The following is a 24,302-nucleotide window of genomic DNA, read 5'->3' on the forward strand; positions in this document are numbered from 1 at the left end:
GTTAGCAATATATTTCACTTGACATAGACACTTTTGAGCATCACTTCCTACCTACTCCCCAGATAGTCTCACCCCCATACCTGAGACGATTACTCTAGAAGGTTCTCTTCAAACTGACCAAATTAGAAAAGTCTTTGATCCACTGATCCTCCCCTGAGCATGACTCCCTCCTTGGGTTCACCAGAAATGGAAATAAAGCCAAGGCAGGCTTTGAAATGCCAGGACCGCAGGGAGCAGGAGAGGGTTAGAATGGGATATAAGGCCTGGCACATTACCAGGGCGATGGACTAAAGACAGAGTCCCAGACATCCAAGAGGGCACGTGGGTCCCCGACAACCTACTCCAAAGCTTCCAAATGAAACACTGAGGTCGTCTGTAACTGCTTCAGTTCTTACCTTGGGAGAGGCGTGGTGTCAGCCTCCAGCAGTGAAGAGGTCTGTGCCCAAAGGAAGTAGCCACCAGTCTGCCAAAGATAGAAAGATAAGGTAAGAGCCAGTGCTGGCGATGAGTTAGATTCCTGAACAACGGGAATGCTTCCTCGCAAAAGGCAGGTGTCCAGATGTTTGAGGACTTTGCAGAGTCCAACAGCAGCAATATAACCAATTGAACAATATCAAATGCATGAAATCCTCGGAATCAAGTCAGGGACTGCTGTTAAGAGAGAGTGAGCTAATGTTCTATTACCACGCACCTGGGCCCTAACTAATTGGGAATGGTAATAATTGGTGAAATCATATGATATACCTCATCACGTCCCTCCACAAAAATGGCTGATTAGCAAGGATCTGGCAGAACTCTGTAAAACACTGACCTACATCAGGGTATGTTGGCAAGTCAACACATTCACACATTCAACACATCCACAACAATTCAGACTCTATGCTGTTGAGCCAACCTGCTTTGGAAGGCAGCCCTACCAGCTGATGAAATAATGACAACATGAGGCTTGAATCTGGATGAGGAGGTGAAAGGAAATTGGAAACTTTTTCTACATGCACTCAAATAAGCAAATGGAAAAAACAAATAACAATTATGCCCAAATTTAAAAAATCATATTATATATTTATATCCCTAACTGTGATGGTTAATTTTTTTATTGATTTTTAGAGAGAGAGGAAGGGAGATGGAGAGAAACTTTGATGTGAGAGTGAAACATTGATCAGCTGCCTCTTGCATGTCCCCCACTGGGGATCCAGCCAGCAACCCAGACATGTGCCCTCACCAGGAATTAAACAGGCAACCCTTCAGTGCATGGAACAATGCCCAGACAACTGAGCCACACCAACCAGGGCTGTGATGGTTAATTGTATGTGTTTACTCAACTTGGCTGGGCTATGGTACCCAGCTGTTTTGCAAACACATCTATATATTGCTGTAAAGATATTTCTTAGATGTGATTAACTACTTTGAGTAAAGCAGATGACCCGCCATATTGTGGGCGGGTCTCATCAAATCAGCTAAGGCCTTACGAGTAAAGACTGAGGTTTGTCTGAGTCTCCAGCCTGCTGGTCTGCCCTGCAAATTTCAAACCTGCCAGCCTCCACACTCATGTGAGTCAATTCCTTAAAATAAACATATCTCTCACTCTCTCTCTCTAACGTATGTGTGTGTACATATACATATACATATATATACATATATATACATATATACATATATATATATAGTATGTGTTTGTTTTTTCCATTTGCTTATTTGAGTGCATGTATGTGTACACACACATATATACATATATATACACACACATACGTGTGTGTGTGTGTGTGTGTGTGTGTGAGCATACATATACACCATCTAATGTCAAAAAAGGATGAGCTGGCTTATAATATATGTATACTACGTAAAGAAGACAGCATTTAAAAAAAGGGGCTACAAGAGTATGAGTAAAAGTTGGCCCACAGAAATGTATGTTATAAAGTAGTAAACTGTTACTTGACATGGTTATAAATTGGGCTCTGAGTATCCTAGTGGCCAAAGCAAAGAAGAAAACGGACACAAGATAATCACATTGACTTTAAGATAAAATACAATGTACATATTGCCTAAGGATGTTAGCTTTTTCTTATCACTGAGGAATTTCTCCCAAGGTGTCCCTTCCTTGGGTAAATTCTTACACTATCCTTTGTCATCCATATTGGGAGGTGGGGGGGTAATAATTAATAGTGCCTCTAAGTGTACACAGTAGGGAGTCTCCTATAAAGCTTCTTGTTGCTTCCCTCAGGGTCAGAAACAAAGCCAAAATGGGGTCCAAGCACACAGCAGTTGGCTGGATCCAGGGATAAAAAGGAGAATTTCTGGAAGAACAATGAACTCCATATTCTATGAGATATTTCCCAAATAAGATCACTTCTCCCACCAAAAATCTGGGTGGGAATCAGGCTACAACTGCCTAAGACTTTGGTCTCTACCACAACCTGGAGTGAAGGTTTTCTCTGCTGCTGACTAGGGGCAGATGACAGAAATACTGCCCTCAGAAGGTTTATAATCTCAGGTTTAAGTTTATGTTTGCATGTAGAAGCCATATACCCTTCCTGCTCTGGAATCAAATTTTTAAAATGTTTTTATATGGCATAACATAAAATTCTCCATTTAACATTTTAAGAGTACAGTTAAGTGGCATTAAGCACATTCACAATGTTTTGCAACTATAACCACTATCCATTTCCAGAAAATTTTCATCCTCTCAAACAGAATCTCTGTACCCATTAAACAGTAAGTCCCCATTACACCCTTCCCTCAGCCCCTGATAACCACTATTCTACTTTCTGTCTCTATGACTTTGCCTATTTGAGGAACCCCATATAAATGGAATCACATATTTGTCCTTTCGGTCATTTCACTAAGCATCATGTTTTCAAGGTTCATCTATGTTGTATCAGAATTCCATTCCTTTCTATGCCTGAATAATATTCCATTGCAAGTATATACCACATTTTGTTTATCCAGGAATTAATTTTATCTAATTAATTTAACAATGATCAAATATTTACAATGTGAAAAGTTTGATTGTTTTTCATATTAACTTTATTCTAAGAACCGTGTATGAGAGGCAGAAGAGCTACTCCACAAGGAACCAATTAATCGTATGTATCCTAGTTTCAGAATCAGTAGCAGCAGCAAGAAAACTAAAGCCTATTAAATGGGTTTTCTTCCCTGAGGGTTGGGTAAACCTGCCCCACAATCTTAATTAATCTTAATTAATATCCCCACTATGTGGAATTCTTCAGGTCTCGGTGTCTAAAGCTGAAGTGCCATCTTGACCACCAACCCGGTGATGATTACCCTGACACACCTGACATCAAGCAGTCAGAGAAACTATTATGAAGCACTGCAGATAAAATACCGGAACAAAATCAACTAGAAAAGCATGTCTCCCCCAACCTGCTTGCCATCCATAAGCTTCTGCTTTCTTGGGCAAATAAATAAGGTAACCAGCCCCCTAGGTGGAAACATGGGTCTTAAGACAAACACAGCTCCTCTCGACCAAGACAACTGAATAGTTGAAAGAGAAAGCAAGAAGCTGCATGCCACTCTGGTTTTCATCTTCAGAGTGTATAGAAGAGCAGATGGCACAGAGGGGAGATGCCACTGTGCACCCAGATGCACAAGAGCGGCCCAGTGGTAGTTATCAGAAGATGTCCCCAGGAAGTTGATGAAAATAGTCATTTTTGCACACTGGCAAGGGAACTACAAGCAAAATTAAGAGCCACAGAGAATTCAGGCCACTTTGTTCGGCATTAACTTCTCAGCTAGGAGGACTCTGCAGTCACCCAGACAGTCAGCACACGGATGAGCTGAAGTTCATTTGCTAGTTTGGTACTCAGCTAGCCAGGAACATGTCATCTAAACACCAAAAGATCTTTTAGAGCAGTGGTTCTCAACCTTTCTAATGCCGCGACCCTTTAATACAGTTCCTCATGTTGTGGTGACCCACAACCATAAAATTATTTTCGTTGCTACTTCATAACTGTAATTTTGCTACTGTTATGAATTGTAATGTAAATATCTGTGTTTTCCGATGGTCTTAAACGACCCTGCTAGCGGTTCTCAACCTGTGGGTCGAAAATAATTTTATGGTTAGGGGTCACCACAACATGAAGAACTGTATTAAAGGGTCGCGGCATTAGAAAGGTTGAGAACCACTGTTTTAGAGAATTATAGATAATTTAGCCTTGAGTTCCTTCTGTATGTTTTTTAAGACTGATTTCAAGAGCAAAAGAGTTGTTGTTGTTTTAGATAAAAACAAAATGAACACTCTTAAGACTGTTCTTTTCAGTAGCTAGTTAAGGAATCCGTTGCTCTAAAACCAGAGAGATTTCCATGGGTTGTAGAAATTGGCCCCAACAGACTGAAACTAAGATGCTAATACAAAGGATATCAAATTAGCCTAATCAGGAAACCCCCCAACAAGAAGCTACTAAGTTCTTTGTCCCAAGTAATTATTCAATCCTTCTTCTCAGGGAATCAGTCTTACACACTCTAGAAGTGGATAAGAGGCACAACTTGAGCACTAAAACTTTATCTGTGACAATCATTATGACCCTCCAAGTTGTGTTACATTCGTTCAAGCCTTTCTGATGCACAAACACACCCTCAAGAACAGTTCTCATGCCCTGGATCCATTCTCAAAGATACGAACCTCAACAAGGCAATGAGGGTTCAAGAGTAGTTATAAAATTAAACTTGAACTTGGTAAAATGCCAATTCCCTTTGCATGGGCTCAATTGTCATTCTCATTTCAAAAGTCATAAGTTGAAGTCCTAAACTCCAGGAACTTAGAATGTGCCTAGATTTAGATATAAACTCTTTATATAGGTGATTACATTAAAATCTGGTCCTTTGAATGGACTCTAATCCAATGTGACTGCTGTCCCTCTGTGAGAAAATTTGGACACAGACATGTACAGAAGAAGCACCATGCGAAGACACAGGGAGAGAACAGCCACCTGCAAACCAAGGAGAGACGCCTCAGAAGAAGCCACCCCTTCTGCATCCTGACCTCAGCCTTCCAGCGTCCAGAGCTGTGAGAAGAGCAATTTCTGTTGTTTAACCACCTAGTCTGTGGTATTGTTATGGCAGCCCTAAATAACCAATGTCCTCCCCTTTTCTCTCTCCTCAGAATACCCAATTCCCAGGAAGGAGTCTCTAAGGTGGCAGGGATACTCTGTAGCCAACCCCTCTCCAGGGTCTTACTGTCATTCATCTTCTTATCCCCAACAGGGTAATCTATAAATCCAAAGAAAGTGATGAGTAGAAACACCTCACAAATGCCCTGAAGACCCCCTACTCCAAAACATGAAATCACTGTCCCAAGGGTCCTGACCTCCATATGATAGGAACTTTCCCAGCCTTTCTCAAATGCTCTGTGCTGACTAGAAGCCATCCTGCTAACAGCATCTTTGGGATACTGTTCCCAGAAATCGTGTCCTCATTTCTCATGCCTCAATACCCAGGGCTGGCTCAGATGCCTTGGCTTAACCAACCTCAGTTCCTCCTCTTCCTAAAAAGAAAAGTAAGAGTTACAAGCCAAAGTGCCTTACATGTTACTGAAGTGAGTCTGGAGCAATCCTATCTAATAAAGAGGGAATATGCTAATCGAGAGTCACACCCTCACAAAGATAGTGGCGCCCACAGCCAATAAGGAGGGAATATGCTAATAGACTACCACGCCCTCAAAGATGGCAGCGCCCATAGCCACAAGATGGCGGTGCCCAGTCCCCTCAGCCCTGCCGGGGTGGCAGGCGTGTGGCATGGCCAGGCCTGCCCCCAGACGGGTCCGGCCGCTCCACGTGTCTGCCTCCAGAGTCTCACAGTCCCCTCAGCCCCCAGCTGCCCAGGGCTGGCCCGAGGCACAGGCAAGCCTTGGATGGCGGCTGCCCAGCCGCCCAGGGCCGTCTGAGGCTCAGGTAACCAGGGCCGGCCGAGGCTTGCCACTGCCGGCAGTGAGGTGTGATGGGGGCGTCGCCTTCCCCTGATCACTGGGTCACCTCCCGCCCCTGAGGGCTCCCAGACTGTGAGAGGGACCCCCACTCCAGTGCATGAATTTTCATGCACTGGGCCTCTAGTAGATGAATAAAGGCAAAAGGACTCCCAGATGCTTTGAGACTTAAATCACAAAGAATTACTTTCTCCTTCACTGGAAAAGTTCATACGTGAGAAGCTGACTGATGTCCTTTATTAGTGCTGAGAGCCACAAACACCATAATTTAATTCTGTACTCTCCATAGATAATGTTTGGCCTATAGCACAGGTAGGTATTAGGTCTGGCTCCAGATGCTAGAACTTGGATGGGACTATGCTGGATTTGGAGGGGGACCATAATAAGATGGGCTGTTGGAGGTATGTCACAAGGGACAGTGGTAACACAAGGGATTACCCAGTCCATCCTAGTGTCCCAACTCCATTAGTGTCCTCAAGCTCATCAGTCTAACTCACATCACCCTCCCAAAGCCAACAAGCTTGGCACAGCTTTGCCTAGAAGCATCCAGAAACAAATGTAAAATCTCCTACTATTAAGAGTAATGCCTTCAAATACTTTTTGGGTCAGCAAACAAGGCCCCTGGGTCCTCTCTAGGCTGCAGTGAAGGGCTGGGGGTTCCTGTCCAGGGCACATTCCAGTAGCAGGGGACCACTAACACTCACACTAACACTCAGGCCTGCCAAGTCCCGGCCCACAGAAGAGAGAGCGCAGACTGATGCAATTAGCCAGGCAAATGGGAACTTGTCAAACCATTTAGATAACACAATACTTGGATTTATTCCGTTCCCATTACTGGAGGGTCACTGTGCTTCCACCCCCTGCTGATTCTGAGGGTTGCACAGCATTTTCCTAGCAAGGAAGCAAGAAAAAAAAGGGGGGTGATTTCTCAGCCTACAAATTCCAGGGTTCTATGGTTAAATCAGCACACATCATACATCAAGCCAAGGGTAATTGACTCTCAGAATCAAGGGATACACTCTGTGGAGTGACTTTGCCACAGAATCTGAAACTCAGTGATGAATTCTGAAACAATTCAAGTATCCAATTAATAAAATTTAAAAAATGAAAATTCCTTATTCAATTCAATCTTTCTTATACCTCTTAACGACTGATTACGTATTAGCCTCGCTAATGGTTCTGTTTCAATTACTGAGCTGTGAGCATCTCAAGAGTCCATGTGGAATATTATTCTCATATCCCCTTCCGTGCCCAGCATAGTGTGGAAGACAAAACAGAAACTCAGTAAAGGCTCAATTACTGATTGCTTCTTGCTTTTGAAATATTTTTCCCTGTAGGGAAGCAAATCCACTCTCCCTGCCTCATTTAATCAATAAAACAACTACTTCCTCCCCCTGGCTCTCACCCCCTCACCAAACTAAATCAGCAATAGGCTATTCACAGTGAATGAGCATGGTGGGCCCAGTGCGTCGTACAGAACAACAAAGTTACAGATGGGGCTTCGAGGTTGATGAATTCTTGTCCTCTGTTTTAAAATCTGAGCATATCTGTGTGTTTCCCAGAATTGCCATAACAAATTATCACAAACTTAGTGGCTTAAAACAATAATTTATTCTTTCATAGTTCTGAGGGCCAGAAGTCCAAAATCAAGGTGTCGGAGAGGTTGATGCCTCCATAGGCTCCGAGGGACACTCCGCCCCATGCCTGTCTCCTCCTAGTTTCTGGTGACTCCAATTTCTTGGCTTGTTGCTACACAAGTCCAGTCTTAGCCTCTGTTTTCACATGCTCTTCTTGTGTCTCTGTATCAAATGTCTGTCTACTTGTATCGGTTAATAATGTGGATTTTTTTCAATAGATAGAGTTACACATATGTTGATATATATGTGATTTGGTATGTATGCTATTTTGTTGTATTGACAGGAAGCTTCAAAACTTAATATGTCAAATTTTCTGAAGGTGTTAACATCATAGATATTTTTATGCTTAAAAATGTCGAATTTCGTGCCAAAAAAAAGAGCATTTGCGGGAAGTTTTAATTCATTACTTTATTTTGAAGAAAAGTACTGCTGAAAGTTATCGTATACTTCGGTAAGCTTATGGTGAACATGCTCCATCGCAAGATACTTGTGAACACTGGTTTAAATGCTTTAAAAGTGATGATTTCGATGTGAAAGACAAAGAATGTCCCGGTCAACCGAAAAAGTTTGAAGATCAACAATTACAAGCATTATTGGATGAAGATGTGTGTCAAACTCAAAAACAACTTGCAGGAAGACTAAATGTTGCTCAGCAAACAATTTCGGATCGTTTACAAGCAATGGGAAAGATTTTAAAGGAAGGAAAATGGGTGCCATATCAACTGAATGAAAGACAAATGGAAAACCGAAAAGTCATCAGTAAAATGTTGCTTCAATGGCATGAAAGAAAGTCTTTTTTTGCATCGAATTGTGACTGGCAATGAAAAGTGGATTTATTTTGAGAATCCCAAATGCACAAAATCATGGGTTGATCCAGGTCAACCATCAACATCGACTGCGAGGCCAAATCGCTTCGGAAAGAAGACAATGCTCTGCATCTGGTGGGATCAGGAAGGGGTGGTGTATTACGCGCTTCTAAAACAGGTGAAACCGTTAATACTGATCGCTACTGACAACAAATAATCAATTTGAACCACACTTTGATTGTAAAACAACCAGAATGGGCCAGAAGAAACGGCAAAGTAATTTTGCTTCATGATGATGCACCATCACACACTTCAAAACCAGTTAAAGACATGTTAAAAGATCTTGCCTGGGAAGTATTAACCCACCCACTGTATTCACCAGAACTTGCTCCTTCAGATTACCACTTGTTCTGATCGATGGCACTTCAAAACGTACAAAGAAGTGGAAAATTGGGTCTCTGAATGGTTTGCCTCAAAACAAGGAAAGTTCTATTGGGACAGTATCCACAAATTACCTGAAAGATGAGGGAAATGTGTAGCTAGCGATTGACATTACTTTGAATAAAGCACTTTTGATGTTTCTCTTGAAATTATGTTTTCTTTGATTACAAAATCCTCATTATTAACCGGTACACCTAGTATAAGGACACTAATCATAGACCTAGGGTCCACCCTAAATCCGAGATGAGCTCAACCTGAGATCCTTAACTTAATTACATCTGCAAAGATCTTATTTCCAAATCAGGTCACATTTACAGGTACTTGGGGTTAAGATTGAGCTATATCTATCTTAGGGGATACTATTCAATCCACTACAATATCCCAAAACCAGAACCTATCATTTTTACCACAAGCCTTCTCCTTTTCCCAATGCTCTTCTTCATATTACTAGACCCATTTCCCAGCGAGGGCCCAGGCTGAACTGTCATCTCCAAGGGCTCTCATCCCCTTGCTCCCCAATTCCAATCAGTTCCGTAATCCACAGCAATGAAGTTGAATCAAATCTACTCAACAGAATTGCCCATGCCTGTCTCCTCTCTTCTATGCCTGCTGCCCAAACATGCTGGTTCAGCTTGGATCACCTGTCTGAGACCAGATCATGACTTCTTCTTACCTGTTCTCCCAGCTTCCTTTTATGACCATTCTACTTGTTGCTATCTTAATAGAACCTGATCATGCCACAACCTTGTTCACAAACTTTCAGTGGTCTCTAACCAGATAAAACCCAATCTTTTTATAGCCCAGCATCTGGGTCTACTAGACTGAGTCCCAAACCCCCTCCAGAATTATTATCCACTGCTCCCCTCCATTTGGTCCAGGCTTTGGTCAAAGTAAATTACTTATCGTTCTTAAATAGCTCCTCAAAGGCCTCCAAGACTTTGAAATCCCTCTGCCTGGGATTTATTTATTAAATCAATAAGCTTTTACCTTGACTATGTCTCCTTGTCAATATCTCACCCAAAATAGCTCAACTCAAAGACAACTCATTCATAAGTCTTTGTCCAGTTTCATCAACCACATCGGATTCCTCCTTCTTTTAAAATTTAACAACCTGACAGACAGATAAGGCATTCTTGTTCTCTCCTCCCCTTAATGACTTGAGCACTTGTCATCAACCTCATGACAGAATCTGGACGGAATCCTGCTTTACTCATGTGCATCCCCCCATAATCTAGCACAGTGCCTCCACATAACATGTGCTTAGAAATATCTGATTGGTAAAATATATGTCAAGCAAGTGAATAAAACAGTCCTTGCCTTCACATAGCTTACATTTGAGGATGAAATGAGCACAAAAGTGAATAAGAAGTATAAGTGGAATTCTATGGAGAGTGCAAAAAAAGAAGCTTTGGGGGGAGTTTTGTTTTAATTTTTTATTGATTGATTTTAAGAGAGAGAGAGAGAGAGAGAGAGAGAGAGAGAGAGAGAGATGGATCTATTGCTCTACTGCCATTTATGCATTCATTGGTTGCTTTCTTGCATTTGCCCTAACTATTGAACCCACAACCCTGGCTCATCAGGACAACTTTCCAACCAAAAGGCCACCCACCCAGGGGAAGGAAGCTTTTGAAAGGGGTGAAAGTTTCCTAGAGAAGGTAAAACATAACATATATCTTGAGATATAAACAATATTTTGATGAGGAAAAGATGGGGGAGGGGGTAAAACATAACATATATCTTGAGAGATAAACAATATTTTGATGAGGAAAAGATGGGGGAGGGGGTCAGGGAAGAGAATAAAACACAGAAGAAATAGTATCTGCAAGAACAGAGCCAAGTGAAATCAAATGACATTTCCCAGGTTCCATGAAGAGCAGAGATTTCTGTCCCACTGACTGAGTGAAATGGTGAGTAATGGAAGGCAAGGCCAAAAAGGCAGGTTAGCATCTTGTATGCTACGCCAAGAAATTTAAACATATATTTTTATTGATCAGAGAGGGAAGGAGAGAGGGAGGAGGGAGGGAAAGAGGGAGAGAGAGGGAGAGAATCATCAATGATGAGAGAAAATTATTGATCGGCTGCCTCCTGCACAACTCCTACTGGGGATCGAGCTGCAACCCAGGCATGTGCCCTGACTGGGAATCAAACCGGGACCTGCTGGTTCTCAGGTTGACACTCAAGCACTGAGCCATGCCAGCTGGACGCTATGCCAAGGAATTTAAAATTGACTCTGTAGGAGATAGGAGTCATGGAAGGCTTTCAAACGGGTGTGATGTGGTCATATCTGCATTTTCTGATGAGCACTTTCATGGTATCACAGAACCTAAACCTGGATCTGCATCGGAATCATCTGGAGAGATTCAAACTTGCTTAGTATGGAGAGAAAAGCACAAATAATAATAGAACAATTCTCCATTCATAATAAAATCATGTTGATGTTGTGCCATTTTGGCTTAAGAATGTTTAAGATAAATAAACTACACTTGCCCTTGACCTCCCCTTTGTTTCCTTCCCCAAAATAATATCATTTTGGTGAGTATCCTTATAACCCATGATTCTACAAAGAAAGAAATATGTAGGTATATTATGTATCCATATAGCATTACTACTTTAATTAAAATTATATAAATGATACACTCAGTAAATATTGTTCTAAATTTGGTTTACTCACTGCGAAGCGTTTTTAAAAGCTCAGGTTCCTGCATCCCACCCAGATGTAATTAATCACAATCACTGAGTGGAGGTGTTTAGAAACATGCGCTTTTTAAAAATCCCATTTCATTTTGATGTCACTAGATCTACATTTGGGAGTCATTGGTGTGGAAGATGAACTGGAGAGAAGAAAAAGCAGAGGTAGGAAGAGCAGTGAGCACATTTTGCGATAATTCAAGAAAGAGGTGGTAAGGTCCTAAGCGAGGGTAGGAGTAATGGAAATAAATGATGGGGGACAGATTCTGAGGCCCTGTGAGGATAAAAGCAATAGGGCTTTGTAACTACAGTAATTAGATTCTGGGGTGAGAAAAAGTAGTAGCTAAGAAATGGCCCTAAGGGTGGTAACTTTGAGTGAACTGGAGGACAGTGACACCATTAACAAAAATGGAAAGCACAGTCTGTGAGAGAGAAAACTGATTTGGTCTTAGACATGTGATTTTGAGGTTTCAGCAGGACCTCTGTGTAAGTTTCCCCAACAGGCATTTACACGTGCTGGACTAGATCAAGGGAGAAGGTCCAGACTCGCCATACAGATCCAGGATTCCCTACTTACAGGAACAGCTGTGCACATGGAAATGGATAGGTCTGTTTCAGGAGAGAGAGAAGAGGCTTAGGGAAGGTCTTTGGGGCTCATATGTGTAGGAGAGAGAAGATGAAGAAGGCAGGCTCAGGAGTGGCCAGAAGTAGAAGGGCCACTGCAATCAGGAAGCCACCAGAGGGATCAGGGGTCAGGAATCCGCTGTGACCAGAGTGTGACACTGAAGAGATGGACGAAAAGACATCATTAAATTGGAGAATCAGTGACCTTTCAAAGAATATTAGCAATCATGGAGGCAGAAGTCAGACGGTGACATCGTTTAAAAATACCAGATGCAGCAACATCAAGCTACTTGTTAGTGTTGAAACATGAGGTCAAAAAGAATGGTTACAAAATAGTCACAGGGATGTAAAGTACAGCATAGGGAATATAGTCAATAAATTGTAATAACTATGTATGGTGTCAGAGACTTATCAGGTGGGACACTTGGTAAGTTATATGAAAGTCTAACCACTCGGCTGTACACCTGACACTAATATAGTATTGAATGTCAACTGTAGTAGGAAAAACATGAAAAGAATGGTTGAGTGATAATTATTTGGGGTTTAGAACAGCAGAGTTGAAAAGATAAGAAAATAAAAATAGATGAATTAAGGTCCTGAAGAAATAAGAGGGAATCGGATGAAGAAATAGGAAGCCGTTCTGTTAAAAATGTCAGACCAACAACACATTACTGCCCGACTCCCTACTAAAACGACTGCTAAGTTATTAAATAGCTGGAACTATTAAGTAGTAAAACTATTAAATTTTTCTTTAATAAGATAAAGAGGACTAGAAAGAAATAGTGGCAGAGGAGAGATTTTAGAGAATATAAAGCAGAAAAACAATGGCAACTTAGCTCATGATATTTGCCTTACCAAACAGCTTGCAAAGTAGGATCCCAACAAGAGCAAATGAACTTGTTCTGTAGAATCCTTAGGGGCTGCGCACCAGAAGGCTCCAGAACACAAGAGGGCAGGGGAGGATATTGAAAGCAGAGAGATTACTTAAAGCAGACAGAGCAATTTAGACCCAGAGCTTCTCCTCAACCCAGTGTAGTAAAGTATCTAACCCTACAGATGAGGGCTTCATCCCCTGGAAAAATTTTCACAAGAGGATTCACTGGATTCAAAGGCAACAGACAGTGGACCAGTGGGATGAAGTGTAGGACTACACACTGATGGACTAGCAATAAGCAATAATCTGCTTCCTGAACTGCCTGTTCCCAGAACAGCAGCATCCAGCTACAGAACCACGTAACTTCCCCCTCCTCCATCAACCTTCACACCCGCCCCCCTCCTTCTTCCAGGAGACTGGACAATGCTCCAGAAAGACTAAGTGCCCCAGAGAAATGTCCATATTCGCTCACCATCCATTGCCTACAGAAAAGCCCCACCTGCTCGCACTGAACTTACAGCCGAGCTCAGCCAAGATTCAGGCTCCCACACAGGAGCGTGGAGCCAAACCACGCAGATGAATCCAAAAAACTCAGAGACTACAGGAAGCGGAAGACTTTATGGCAATCTAGAGGCTCGCTACAATGGCCCACAGAGATATTTAATTTGGCCAGCACAGTTATTTTAAAAATAAAAAAATTCACATAATAATCTGTACTTTTAACTTGTCTTGAAAAACCAAGTCATCTGGCAAGTCCAGACACGTGTGGGAACCACGTCTGGAGCCAAGAACGGGAGCAAGAAAGAAACGGGCCCCTTGTGTGTGAGCCTGGACGTTCTTCTGAGGAGAGGGCTCAGAGCTATTACTGGGTTCACAAAAGGGCCCATGACCCACAGAGAGGTTAAGAGCCTCGAAACAGCCACTCTTTCTTCCTGTCCCAACAGTTTATCATCCTCTAAGTGTTTTGCCCTCTGCACCTCCCACATCTGTCGTTTGGCCAAGATCCGCATTTCACTCCTTTAATCTCTTTTCAGTCACTCCCTCCGGCCTTTAATCGCCTTTATGATTCTTCAGTCTTCCAATTTGTCCAAACCCAACTGTGAATTTCTCTGGGAAGATGTAACGCACTTTAGGATTACGAAGCAAGTGTGCACCTAAAAGCTTTTAGAAGGAATACCCAAGATTTGACATGTTACATCAACTTCTCCCATGCAGCTACCCAGGTCAGAAGGGAAGAATGCAGAACACTGCAGGAAATGGGAGGAACTGGAGTCGTGCATAGATATTCCCTGTTATTTCTTGTGCATTGAAACTATACAGGTCGATGGATCGAGGGAGGTCTGCTCTTGCAGCCACCTGAAATATCCTGGAGAAAAGAGGAAGAATCAAAACTACCCACAGCTCAGAACACATGACTACTACCATTTTAGAGTTGATTAGAAATAAACACACACACACACACACACACACACACACACGCGCGCGCGCGCGCACACACACACACACACACACACACACAGGTTCTATGCATAAATTTGTAATCAGCCAAGCCTGCTCGGCCCAATCCCAAGGCTTCTTGCAGCACACTGAAGCATCAGCCAATCTGCTCTGACTGGAAGTAATCATAATATATACATAAATTCCTGCCAAATCAGAATAAATTTAAATCCCCCTCAGAGTTCTGCAAGAGACAGAAAAGCCTGCCCTTTTCTGAGACACCTTCTCCTGGGTTAATGAGTTGGATACTTCTGTTTATCACAAGCCCAAGGTAACTTGGTAATTGGATGGAAAAAGTTCTTCCTCAAATTGCTTCACCCACTGTAGGGGGTCCTCTTTGTAAGGGGTTTTGTTTTGAACGCGCAGTTTGGCCACACATCTCTCCCCAAGCTCCCAGAAGCGCTTGGCAGTACTGGGGCCTTGGGCACAGGAAGGTCTGGGGGAAACACTGAGAACCTGGTCAGAGTCCTGGCCCAGGACTGCATGGGAGAAGCCCTTCACCCCACCATCTTCCAGCCTCGCCATTTGTGGGATGGTACCTCAGGAGGAAGCCTGTATGCTAGACTCAGTTTTAGAACTTTCCATGTGGGCAACTCTAATTTCTTGCCCTACCCAACAATGTTGTTAGGAAACCTTAAGAGATAATCTAGAAAAAGCTCTGCAGCATTTGAAAATGTCCCTCAGGCCAGCAGATGAGTATGAGGGTCTCCCATGACCACCAGCCCCAAAGTCTCGAATGCTCATTTTTGCTACTTCAGGGATTTTCCTGGACTCGCTTTTCCTTCACATTCCCTAGGGCAGCCGTGGGCAAACCGGATCCGGACCGTTCGGCTGTTCTATCCGGCCCGCGGAGCCGAAAGAGAGGGTTCTCTTGCTCTCCCCTCCGCTCCTTCACCAGCAGCAGTGTTAACATGGCAACGTTGGGAAACACGGCCGCAGCTCCTTCTTCTGAGTGGGTGGATATTCAGTAGAAGGAACAACCTCTCAATCTTCCAGAGGCTCCTTGTAATGCCCACGGACACGTCCCCCCACATCACCCTGGGAATGCGTAGACACGTTATCGTGGTGATGTAGGGAGACACGCCCCTGGAGAGCACAGTATCAGAGCATTAGCTAAAAAGGAGACCAACAACACTGTTCCCACTGAAGGTGATGTTTTAAAGACCAAAAACCTTTCAACCCAGTCTACATTGCCATCTACATCTACGTCCCGGGCATAATTTGGAAGTTGCACTAAAGAAAATGTTTAATTTACTGTTTACACATTTTGTTCTTTTCTATTTGTTTTAGTTTTAAATTATTTTATTATATTTAAGTTTAATTTGAAAGGCTTTTGTACCTTTCCTTTGTTAGGCAATTTTATTTTGCCTTTGCCATCTTCAATATAAGGAAGGTATGTTATTGTGCTATGATTCCTCCATTTTTTGAAGTTTCAAATTATAATAATTAGTGTTTACATTCTTCTTGTTAAAATGTTTGAAATGAATAAAACTATTGAAATAATAATAAAAAAAGACCGTACCCTTTTATGTAATGATGTTTACTTTGAATTTATATTAGTTCACACAAACACTCCATCCATGCTTTTGTTCTGGCCCTCCGGTCCAGTTTAAGAACCCATTGTGGCCCTCGAGTCAAAAAGTTTGCCCACCCCTGCCCTAGGGTCATTAACACTTGGGGTTCATGGGAATGGCTCCAGCAGCCAGAGTCCTGGCATGACAGTCTGAAGCTGCAAGGATCTTCACTATCTGGAGTCCTATTGCCTGGGCCTTCCAATTTTCCTCTATCCCCACACTTCTCTACTTAAATGTCGCCAAAAAGTTTCCATTGTTCCTCACAGAAAAGCAAAACTCATTTCACACAGCCATCCTGGCCCTGCATCCTCACCTCTTTGCCCTGGGCTCTATCTGCCCAGGTCACACTGGCCTCCTTTCTGGCATTCATATTCACCACACCTATCACAGAGCCTGTGGACATGGAGGCCCCCACCTAGAAAGATCCCCCTCTCTCCCTTACTTGTCTTTTCTGTTTCGGTTCATGGAAGCCTCCCCAACCTATCTGACTAATGTACCGCCCCCTAATGAAGGCTCTCCGGCAGTATACTTTCGCTCTCCCAGGAGCACTGAACACAGTTGCAACTGTACATTTGCTAGTGTGACTGCGTGGTTAATGTCTGTCTCCCACACTGGATTTTAAGCTCTGTGAGAGAAGAGACCGGGCCTGTGTCTGTCCACCCATTGTATCACCACTGGCGTGGACTAGAGGCTTTGTAAATATCAGGTGGCGGCACAGACGGAAGGATGAGCACACAGTTTCAGGAGGACAGTCTTCTACCCTACCCCGTTCTCTGTTTTTACTTTTGCTCCTGTGTTTGTTCTGCTGAGAAGGTCCTGGGAGGCATGGGTCCTGCTTCTTGAGCAGTCCTTGGGGTGCAGGGTGCCAGCTTGGAGTGAGGCAGAGTTGGCACCTCCTGGGACAGAGCTTTACCAAGGTGAGAAGGAGATGGGAGTGAGGCCGGCAGATAAATCCGCCCTCCTTTCTCCGTCCTAGGACTGTTTCAAGGTGTGGCCCCAGCGCCCCTGGAGATGCGCTGAGCCAGTGAACAGGCTGCTAAGAGACAGGTGTGGTTCTTCACAGCTTGGGAACGGCGTCAGCCAGCTCAGTAAAGCACATGTCTTCCCTCATCCTGTTTCTCTTCTTGCTCGCCCTCGCCATCCTGGGCTCCCTCTTCCAACTACATTTTTGATACCTTAATCCTCCTCTCAGACCCCACGGTATGGAGCATCAGGCAGATATCCTGTGATGCCCCCTACAGAAGGAAACTGCACCTGCTACTGGAGCACATAGAACTTTGAGAGGAAGGTCCCACTACATGTCCAACCAGTGGGCAGAGCTACTATAATCTTGATCAGGACTAAAGAAGGGAATTCACAATCCCTCTACTTAATTCTGAGCTGGTCAAAACCCACCATCAGCAGTAACGATTTGAGTTTTGAGATACCCACTTTAAAACTGGATTTCTCAACATTTTTGAACGATGGGCCTCTTAAAGAATCTGAACCCTCCTCCCAGAAAAACACACATGAGCATTGGTTTGCTCTCATTTGAGGGGTGCTTAGAACCCTGAGCCCCATCCATTGATTTCATGTGAAGAAACCTTGCTTTAGGGAAGCAGGCACAGAGAACACAATGAGTGGGCAGTAACAAGGAGAGCATCAGGAGCCACATTTTATAAGGAGCAGGTGAAGGGGAGACAGAAAAATGGCGGCGGAATAGAAAGACGTGTTCCGAGCCTTGTCCCGGAGCAGAAAGAAAGAACAGCTGAGGGTCGCACTAGGAGTGTTTGTTGGCAAGTTGGGGGACAGCTGAACTCCAGAAGAAGGTGGGAGACTGCTAGACAGGGTTCCCCTGACCTGGCAGCTCCCACTGCGGCTGGGTCCCCTCCTGGAGCTGCGGGCTTGGACGCGGAGTCTGTGCCATCTGGAACCAGGAAGTGGAGCTTATCGGAAGCCTGAGAATCCACAACTGCGGCACCCACGGAACAGCTGCGAGCCCCAGAACAAAGCTCCCCAATTGGCGCAAACACACGGGTTCAGAGGAGCTCTACACTCCACCACGGAAAGGTCAGATTTCGCCTGGGATAAGGTGAGGTCTCTGGTCCCAGCGCGAGAGAGGAACGCGCGTTTTGCGGGAGCTGGAGGACCAGGGAAGTCTGTGCCTAGAAAAATCCGTGGCTGTTGGGGCTGGCGTGATCTGTGAATGTGGAAGGGGGTCCTCAGAGCTGCTAACAGAAGGGCTCTCTAAAAAGCAACCCATTTTGATCTGACGTGCAGGGACACCCTAAGAATTTCAGGGGTGTGCTAGACTTACGCGCAGCCACGGAGTGCGCACACTTGGGCTTTTTCCTCTTGAAATTCTTGCTTCTGATTACTAAGCCCAATACATAGGATCACCCAGTTGGGGACACCCTGGGAGACTGCAGGGGAAAGTTGTTTTTCTGGAACCTGGGGATTGGAGCGGGGAGAGACCATCAGAGAGCCAGCTCTGAGGCAGCCCACTCCCACAAACCGGTAGTGAGTGCCACAGGGAAAGAAGGCTCTAACACTCCCTAGAGAGGCCATAGATAAACCCGGAAGTCAATCCAGAAACACTGCCACCCAGGGGCTGAATCACAAATTGACTCTTGTGTAATCAAAAATAAAGGAATACGAATTAAGACACACCGCCTGCTTAAAATCAGGACTGGCTTACATCACTGAAGAGCAGTGGAATGCAGGGAACTGCAATACTGTCCGGACTGAGAAACAGGCGTGCCAAACAGAACAACAGAGGAAGTGAATGACCTTCACTACTCCACATTTTATTTTTATTTTTTATTTTTATTTTCATTTTTTGCATCTTTTACTCAAGAAACTAATTTTTTTTTCTTTTTTCCTCACTTGATTTTACCTTTTTAATTATTACATTTTTATTTTCAATCCGTATTATTACTACTGCTATTTTATCTTTTTTTTTTTAAGTGTCATTTTATTTTCTCTTCATTTTGTTTTGGGATTAATGTTCTACATTCTATTTTTATCTTTAGCATCATTTTACTCTATCTCAACTCTACCTTTATGCCATCACTCTCTTCCTCACTTTTCCCTTTTCGGTGTCCTGTTTATCTTACCCCTTTCCTGCTTTAGATTTTCCCTATTCTTTCTGTTTACCCCCGTTAAAATTTCACCCAACTTATATATCTAATCTCCAATCCCCTGCTCCAAGTCCATACACACCTCTCTCTTCGCTGTCTTAACTATCCAAAAAATTGTTTTTCTCTCTGTCCTTTTGTTGTTGTTCGCTTGAATGTAGATTATATCGAATTTTTATGCTTTTTTGTGAGATTGTTTTGCTTATTCTTCTTTTGTTTATTTTTTTGTTTCTTTAGTGCTTCTGTTTTCCCTTGCCTCACTCAATATTAGTTGGTGTTGTAGTTTGTATTAATCCCCAGGTACTTGTTGCTGGCATTTGCTGGGATAAGTGATTGTTCTATTGGAGTTTTATCCCCAATATATATAGTCTGTTTCCCTTTCTCTCTTAGTCTCTTTCTTGTCTCTCTTACTTTTTTTTTCTTCTTTTTTTCCCTTTTCCCAATTTCATTTTGACACTCCTTTTTTCTTCTTCTTCTTTCTTTCTTTTTCCTCTTCTTCTTTCTCTCCTATCCTCTAATTTGCCTTTCTCTGGTGGTCACCTTTATTGGAGGTTATTAATATCGTGAATACATTTCTGTTCAGTGCCTTGTGTGTTGTACCTGGTAGTGCTGTATTTTGTGCCTTTAAATCAACGCAGGAGAGAGAGAACTACATAACCAGACATCCAGAGAAGAGAGACCATGGGGAGACAAAGAAGCAGCCCGCATATGAAAGAAAAGCAGGCATCATCAGAAAAGAAAGTAAACGAAATGGAGGCAAGCAACCTTCCAGAAAAAGAATTCAGAGAAATGGTCATAAGGTGGCTGAAAAGAATGGAAGACAAATTCGACAATATGAGCAAGAACCAAGAGGAAATGAAGAAGAACCAAGAAGAAATGAAAAATGACATCGCTGCTGTAAAGAACTCAATAGAAAGCATCAAGAGTAGACTAGAAGAAGCAGAGGACCGCATCAGTGAGCTAGAAGACAAGATGGGAAAAAATACCCAAGCGGAGCAACTTCTAGAAAAAAAAAAAATTAAAAGGCAGGAGGAGAGCCTAAGGGAACTTTGGGACAACACGAAACAAAACAACATCCGCATAATAGGGGTTCCAGAAGGAAAGGAAGCTGAGCAAGGAATAGAAAACCTCTTTGAAGAAATAATGACAGAAAATTTCCCTGATATAGAGAAGAAAAAACCCACACAAATCCAAGAAGCTCACAGAGTCCCAAGCAAAATGAACCCCAAAAGACCGATGCCAAGGCACATTATAATTAAATTGGCAAACACCAACGACAAAGTAAGAATCTTAAAAGCGGCCAGAAAGAGACAGAAAGTTACATACAAAGGAAAGCCCATCAGACTAGCAACTGATTTCTCAACAGAAACTCATCAAGCCAGAAGGGAATGGAATGAAATATAGAAAGTCATGCAAAGGAAGGGTCTGAATCCAAGAATACTGTACCCAGCAAGGCTATCAATCAAAATTGAAGGTGAAATCAGGAGCTTCACAGACAAAAAAGGACTAAGGGAATTTATTACCACCAAACCAACAATGCAAGAAATGCTAAAGGGTCTGCTGTAAAAAAAAAAAAAAAGAAATAGGAAGCGAAGAAGGAACACAGGTGTAAAGAATAGGAATGGCGACAAATAAGTACCTATCAATAATAACTTTAAATGTAAACGGATTAAATGCCCCTATCAAAAGACATAGGGTAATGGATTGGATAAGAAAACACGACCCATATATCTGCTGTCTACAAGAAACCCATCTCAGAAAAATAGACGCACACAGACTGAGGGTGAAGGGATGGAAAAAGGTTTTCCAGGCAAATGGAACTGAAAAAAAAGCTGGGGTAGCAATACTTATATCTGACAAATTAGATCTCAAAGTGAAGGACATAACAAGAGATAAGGAAGGCCACTTCATAATACTAAAGGGAGCAATCCAACAAGAAGAAATAACTCTGGTAAACATATATGCACCCAATACAGGAGCACCCAAATACATAAAAAAACTCCTGGAGGATATCAAGGGAGAGATTGACAGCAATACAATCATAGTAGGAGACTTTAATACCCCACTATTACCATTGGACAAATCCTCTAAACAAAAAATCAGCAAATAAACATCAATCCTAAATGACTCACTAGACCAGATGGAATTAATTGACATCTTCAGAACATTTCACCCCAAAGCCACAGAATATACATTCTTCTCAAGTGCACATGGGTCATTTTCAAAGATAGACCATATGTTGGGACATAGGCAAAGTCTTTTCAAATTCAAGAAGATAGAAATCATATCAAGCATCTTCTCAGATCACAGTGGCATAAAACTGGAAATCAACTACAATAAAAACAACCCAAAGAAATCAAACACATGGAGGCTAAACAGCATGCTATTAAACCATGACTGGGTTACCAGAGAGATCAAAGAAGAAATAAAAAACATCATGGCAACAAATGACAATGAAAACACTACAATCCAAAATCTATGGGACACAGCGAAAGCAGTCTTGAGAGGGAAGTTCATAGCTCTACAAGCCTACTGCAAAAAACAAGAAACAATGGTAATAAATTACCTAACCCAACAACTCAAAGAGTTAGAAAAAGAGCAACAAGAAAAGCCCAGTGTACGCAGAAGGAAGGAAATAATAAAGATCAGAGCAGAGATAAACGACATAGAGACAAAAGAAACAATACAAAAGATCAACAAAACCAAGATCTGGTTCTTTGAAAGGATAAACAAGATTGATGAACCTCTAGCCAGGCTCACCAAGAAGCAAAGAGAGAGGAACCAAATAAACATAATCAGAAATGAAAGAGGTGAAATAACAACAGATCCCACCGAAATACAAAGGATTGTTAAAAAATACTACGAACAACTCTATTCCAACAAACTGGACAACCTGGAGGAAATGGACATATTCCTAGAAAAATATAACCTTCCAAAACTCAATCAGGAAGAATCTAAACAGCTCAACATGCCAGTAACTATGGAAGAAATTGAAGCAGTCATCAAAGAGCTTCCGGCAAACAAAAGCCCGGGGCCAGACGACTTCACAGGAGAGTTTTACCAAACATTCAAGGAAGAACTAAAACCTATCCTCCTCAGACTATTCCAAAAAAATTCAAGAGGAAGGAACACTTCCAAGCTCCTTCTATGAAGCCAGCATCACCTTAATACCAAAACCACATAAAGACAACACAATGAAGGAGAATTACAGGCCAATATCCCTCATGAATGTAGATGCCAAAATCCACAACAAAATTCTAGCAAATCGGATCCAGCAGTACATCAGAAAGATCATACACCATGACCAAGTAGGGTTTATCCCAGGAATGCAAGGATGGTACAATATCCGAAAATCAATAAATGTGATACATCACATAAACAAATTGAAAGATAAAAATCACATAGCCATATCAATTGATGCAGAAAAAGCACTTGACAAAATCCAACACCCTTTCTTGATAAAAACTCTCAACAAGTTGGGAATAGAAGGATCATACCTCAACATAATAAAAGCTATATATGATAAACCCACAGCTAACATCATACTCAATGGGCAAAAACTAAAACCATTTCCCCTAAGAACAGGAACAAGACAGAGATGCCCACTCTCACCACTCCTGTTTGACATAGTACTGGAAGTATTATCCATTGCAATTAGACAAGAAGAAGAAATAAAAGGCATCCAAATTGGAAAAGAAGAAGTAAAGCTGTCCTTATTTGCAGATGACATGATATTGTACATAAAAAACCCGAAAGACTCCATCAAAAAACTAACAGACTTAATAAATGAATTCGGCAATGTAGCAGGATACAAAATTAATGCCAAGAAATCTATGGCATTTCTATACACCAACAGTGAACTTACAGAAAGAGAGACTAAAAAAGCAATCCCATTTTCCATTGCACCAAAAATTAAGATACTTAGGAATAAACCTAACCAAGGAGGTAAAAGACCTATATGCGGAAAACTACAGGACACTGAAAAAAGAGATAGAGGAAGATGTAAACAGATGGAAGAACATACCATGTTTATGGATTGGTAGAATCAACATCATCAAAATGTCCATACTACCCAAAGCAATCTATAGATTCAATGCACTCCCCATTAAAATACCAACAGCATATTTCACAGACCTAGAAAGAACTCTCCAAAAATTCATCTGGAATAAAAAAAGACCCCGAATAAGCCACAGCAATCCTGAGAAAGAAGAATAAAGTAGGAAGGATCTCAATACCAGATTTCAAGCTGTATTACAAAGCCACTGTCCTCAAAACAGCCTGGTACTGGCACAAGAACAGACATATAGATCAATGGAATAGAATAGAGAATCCAGATATCGACCCAAACCACTATGTGCAATTAATATTTGACAAAGGAGGCATGAGCATACAATGGAGTCAAGACAGTCTCTTCAATAAATGGTGTTGGGAAAATTGGACAGATACATGCAAAAAAATGAAACTAGATCACCAACTTACACCATACACAAAAATAAACTCAAAATGGGTACAGGACTTAAATATAAGACGGGAAACCATAAAAATACTGGAGGAATCCACAGGCAGCAAAATCTCAGACATATGCCAAAAGAACTTTTTCAGTGATACTGCCCCTAGGGCAATGGAAGCCAAACAGAAAATAAACAAATGGGACTACATCAAAATAAAAAGCTTTTGCACAGCAAAAGAAACCATCAACAAAACAACAAGAAACCCCACTGTATGGGAGAACATATTTGCAAATGGTATCACTGATAAAGGTTTAATTTCCAACATCTACAGGCAGCTTATACAACTTAATAAAAGGAAGATAAAGGATCCAATAAAAAAATGGGCAACGGACCTAAATAGAATCTTTTCGAAAGAAGACAGAAGGAAGGCCAAGAGACACATGAAAACATGCTCAAAGTCACTAATTATCCGAGAGATGCAAATCAAAACAACAATGCGATACCATCTCACACCTGTCAGAATGGCTATCATCAACAAATCAACAAACGACAAGTGTTGGCGAGGATGCGGAGAAAAAGGAACCCTCGTGCACTGCTGGTGGGAATGCAGACTGGTGCAGCCACTGTGGAGAACAGTATGGAGTTTCCTCAAAAAA

At 42.2% G+C, this 24,302-nt stretch overlaps 1 protein-coding gene across 3 annotated transcripts in view; it reads right to left on the reverse strand.

Moving 5' to 3' along the window:
* The window catches only part of LYPD6B (LY6/PLAUR domain containing 6B), a 184,810-nt gene that overhangs the window by 54,329 nt on the left and 106,179 nt on the right, over nucleotides 1-24,302 (reverse strand). For 2 of the 3 annotated variants that reach the window (XM_080667922.1, XM_080667923.1), the window contains one exon: nucleotides 396-463. The exons of the other annotated variant lie outside the window; for it this stretch is intronic. The gene's annotated coding sequence lies outside the window, so the exon portion shown is untranslated. The remainder of the gene's footprint in view (nucleotides 1-395; nucleotides 464-24,302) is intronic. 3 annotated transcript variants of the gene reach the window in all.

Source organism: Plecotus auritus (assembly GCF_963455305.1).
Source record: "Plecotus auritus genome assembly, chromosome: 5".
Taxonomy (NCBI): Eukaryota; Metazoa; Chordata; class Mammalia; order Chiroptera; family Vespertilionidae; genus Plecotus; species Plecotus auritus.